Source organism: Eucyclogobius newberryi, unplaced genomic scaffold (assembly GCF_026437365.1).
Source record: "Eucyclogobius newberryi isolate DKJ021-1_F unplaced genomic scaffold, fEucNew1.0.hap1 SCAF_32, whole genome shotgun sequence".
NCBI lineage: Eukaryota > Metazoa > Chordata > Actinopteri > Gobiiformes > Gobiidae > Eucyclogobius > Eucyclogobius newberryi.
Genome location: NW_027315968.1, coordinates 762,854 through 766,489, shown reverse-complemented (window position 1 = coordinate 766,489; position 3,636 = coordinate 762,854). Strand labels below are relative to the sequence as shown.

The 3,636-nt window shown below is 46.6% G+C and overlaps 8 non-coding genes across 8 annotated transcripts; all 8 read left to right on the top strand.

The window, feature by feature from the left end:
* Positions 1-1,232: 1,232 nt before the first annotated feature.
* LOC140375176 (5S ribosomal RNA) lies at positions 1,233-1,351 on the top strand. Its single transcript, XR_011929482.1, has one exon. It is a non-coding gene; the product is annotated as a 5S ribosomal RNA (ribosomal RNA).
* Positions 1,352-1,513: 162 nt separating this feature from the next.
* Positions 1,514-1,632, top strand: LOC140374833 (5S ribosomal RNA). Its single transcript, XR_011929159.1, has one exon. It is a non-coding gene; the product is annotated as a 5S ribosomal RNA (ribosomal RNA).
* A 149-nt stretch (positions 1,633-1,781) lies between these two features.
* Positions 1,782-1,900, top strand: LOC140375058 (5S ribosomal RNA). Its single transcript, XR_011929374.1, has one exon. It is a non-coding gene; the product is annotated as a 5S ribosomal RNA (ribosomal RNA).
* A 156-nt stretch (positions 1,901-2,056) lies between these two features.
* On the top strand, positions 2,057-2,175 carry LOC140374866 (5S ribosomal RNA). The gene has a single exon (XR_011929192.1). It is a non-coding gene; the product is annotated as a 5S ribosomal RNA (ribosomal RNA).
* A 149-nt stretch (positions 2,176-2,324) lies between these two features.
* Positions 2,325-2,443, top strand: LOC140374827 (5S ribosomal RNA). The gene has a single exon (XR_011929153.1). It is a non-coding gene; the product is annotated as a 5S ribosomal RNA (ribosomal RNA).
* Positions 2,444-2,601: 158 nt separating this feature from the next.
* LOC140374941 (5S ribosomal RNA) lies at positions 2,602-2,720 on the top strand. Its single transcript, XR_011929263.1, has one exon. It is a non-coding gene; the product is annotated as a 5S ribosomal RNA (ribosomal RNA).
* Positions 2,721-2,886: 166 nt separating this feature from the next.
* Positions 2,887-3,005, top strand: LOC140374844 (5S ribosomal RNA). The gene has a single exon (XR_011929170.1). It is a non-coding gene; the product is annotated as a 5S ribosomal RNA (ribosomal RNA).
* Positions 3,006-3,153: 148 nt separating this feature from the next.
* Positions 3,154-3,272, top strand: LOC140375214 (5S ribosomal RNA). The gene has a single exon (XR_011929518.1). It is a non-coding gene; the product is annotated as a 5S ribosomal RNA (ribosomal RNA).
* Positions 3,273-3,636: the final 364 nt, after the last annotated feature.

Here is a 3,636-nt window from a genome sequence, read left to right as displayed (position 1 = left end):
ACAATAAATCATATTAACAGCAATAAACACAAGACCATATTTAACAACTGTAGAATACAAACACTATTATATAAGCTCCAATTAATTAATCCAGCAATTAAACAATATTCCTTTGACTTAGTATTTACTTAGATGTATAAATATGTATATTGCACATTAACCCACCTAAATAAATGCTACATCACACCACAACATAACAGTTATTTTATTCATATTGTAGCGACCCTCGTCTCTAGTGCGCGTGTGTGGTCTCTGGGGCGGAGCTAAGAGCGGGCTCAGGAGACGAGGTAGTTTTTGATGTTCCTGTTCCAGCACCATGGTTACGGCCAACAATAACCAACTCTGTTCAAGAAATAAAGTGACAACTTTGGTCTCTCGCGTCTTAAAACTCAATGCGCCGGCTTCAACTTCTGCCGCGCGGAAGACGCGTGCGTCGCTGATGGCTCCGGGCGCGCCATTGACAGCGATGTCAATGGCGCACATTGACAGCGATGTCAATGGCGCAGGAGCCGCAGGAGCCCGGTTGGGTCGGGCCGCAAGAGCCCGGTTGAGTCGGGCCGCAAGAGCCCGGTTGAGTCGGGCTGCAAGGGTCCAGTTGAGTCGGTAGAGTCGGGCCGCAAGGGCCCAGTTGTAGTAGTAGTAGTAGTAGTAGTAGTAGTAGTGCATCTTGTCCCAAGTCGTGCATCTTGTCCCAAGTAGTGCATCTTGGATAGGTACTGCATCTTGGATAGGTACTGCATCTTGGATAGGTACTGCAACTTGTAGTTTTTCGACCGACCTTTGACAGTTGAGTTGACAGTTGAGTCGGGCCGCAAAGTTGAGTTGGGCCGCAAGGGCCCAGTGGTGGTGGTGGTTCTTGTCCCAAGTCGTGCATCTTGTCCCAAGTCGTGCATCTTGGATAGGTACTGCATCTTGGATAGGTACTGCATCTTGTAGTTTTTCGACCGACCTATGACAGTTGATTTGATGGTTGAGTCGGGCCGCAAGAGCCCAGTTGAGTCGGGCCGCAAGGGCCCAGTTGAGTCGGGCCGCAGAGCCCAGTTGAGTCGGGCTGCAAGAGCCCAGACTCCTGCGCAAAAAGCCGCAAGAGCCCAGTTCAGTCCTCCCGATCTCGTCTGATCTCGGAGATATCCCAATTTTAACCGAGCAAGTGGCGTGAAGGTACTCTTCACGAAAAGACAGAGTTTGATGCAAAAAAAGCCATTTATACGAGTTTTGACCTGGAACATTTCGCTCACGGCCATACCACCCTGGACCCGCCCGATCTCGTCTGATCTCGGAAGCCAAGCAGGGTTGGGCCTGGTTAGTACTTTGATGGGAGACCGCCTGGGAATACCTGGTGCTGTGAGCATTTTCACACTTTTTCACCTGTCAAAAAAAAAAAAAAAAAAAAAAAAATTTCATTGAGATATCCCAATTTTGACCGAGCAAGTGGCGTGAAGGTACTCTTCACGAAAAGACAGCGTTTGATGCAAAAAAAGCCATTTATACGAGTTTTGACCTGGAACATTTCGCTCACGGCCATACCACCCTGGACCCGCCCGATCTCGTCTGATCTCGGAAGCCAAGCAGGGTTGGGCCTGGTTAGTACTTTGATGGGAGACCGCCTGGGAATACCAGGTGCTGTGAGCGTTTTCACACTTTTTCACCTGTCAAAAAAAAAAAATTTCATTGAGATATCCCAATTTTGACCGAGCAAGTGGCGTGAAGGTACTCTTCACGAAAAGACAGCGTTTGATGCAAAAAAAGCCATTTATACGAGTTTTGACCTGGAACATTTTGCTCACGGCCATACCACCCTGGACCCGCCCGATCTCGTCTGATCTCGGAAGCCAAGCAGGGTTGGGCCTGGTTAGTACTTTGATGGGAGACCGCCTGGGAATACCAGGTGCTGTGAGCATTTTCACATTTTTTCACCTGTCAAAAAAAAAAAAAAAAAAATTTCATTGAGATATCCCAATTTTGACCGAGTGAGTGGCGTGAAGGTACTCTTCACGAAAAGACAGCGTTTGATGCAAAAAAAGCCATTTATACGAGTTTTGACCTGGAACATTTTGCTCAAGGCCATACCACCCTGGACCCGCCCGATCTCGTCTGATCTCGGAAGCCAAGCAGGGTTGGGCCTGGTTAGTAGTTTGATGGGAGACCGCCTGGGAATACCAGGTTCTGTGAGCATTTTCACACTTTTTCACCTGTCAAAAAAAAAAAATTTCATTGAGATATCCCAATTTTGACCGAGCAAGTGGCGTGAAGGTACTCTTCACGAAAAGACAGCGTTTGATGCAAAAAAAGCCATTTATACGAATTTTGACCTGGAACATTTCGCTCACGGCCATACCACCCTGGACCCGCCCGATCTCGTCTGATCTCGGAAGCCAAGCAGGGTTGGGCCTGGTTAGTACTTGGATGGGAGACCGCCTGGGAATACCAGGTGCTGTGAGCATTTTCACACTTTTTCACCTGTCAAAAAAAAAATAAAAGAAGTTTTTCATTGAGATATCCCAATTTTGACCGAGCAAGTGGCGTGAAGTTACTCTTCACGAAAAGACAGCGTTTGATGCAAAAAAAGCCATTTATACGAGTTTTGACCTGGAACATTTCGCTCACGGCCATACCACCCTGGACCCGCCCGATCTCGTCTGATCTCGGAAGCCAAGCAGGGTTGGGCCTGGTTAGTACTTGGATGGGAGACCGCTTGGGAATACCAGGTGCTGTGAGCATTTTCACACTTTTTCACCTGTCAAAAAAAAAATAAAAAAATAAAAGAAGTTTTTCATTGAGATATCCCAATTTTGACCGAGCAAGTGACGTGAAGGTACTCTTCACGAAAAGACAGCGTTTGATGCAAAAAAAGCCATTTATACGAGTTTTGACCTGGAACATTTCGCTCACGGCCATACCACCCTGTACCAGCCCGATCTCGTCTGATCTCGGAAGCCAAGCAGGGTTGGGCCTGGTTAGTACTTTGATGGGAGACCGCCTGGGAATACCAGGTGCTGTGAGCATTTTCACACTTTTTCACCTGTCAAAAAAAAAAATTTCATTGAGATATCCCAATTTTGACCGAGCAAGTGGCGTGAAGGTACTCTTCACGAAAAGACAGCGTTTGATGCAAAAAAAGCCATTTATACGAGTTTTGACCTGGAACATTTCGCTCACGGCCATACCACCCTGGACCTGCCCGATCTCGTCTGATCTCGGAAGCCAAGCAGGGTTGGGCCTGGTTAGTACTTGGATGGGAGACCGCCTGGGAATACCAGGTGCTGTGAGCTTTTATCTTCTTTTGTAAAGCCTTCAACAGACAAAGAAACAAATAAACACAGTATGTGTGGATATTTTGAAACTAAAGTGGAACCAAAAACACAGTCAATTTGACTTTAAAATCACACATTTGTGACTCGCCACGGCAATTGTCGGACCATGTCGGCCTCGGTGAAACTGAGAAAAACATCATTTTACTTTTTTTCCCCCAAATTTGTGATTTTCATTTTTTTGCAGAATGTGCTAGTTGAAGTTATGAATAAGCCCCTGTGTGCTTCAGACAACACTTTTGGTTGTCTTAAACGTACACATTAAGCTGTTAAAAATGTGGAGTTTTCGGGTCTTTTTCCTGCTCTCCTGGGGGGCGTCACCTTT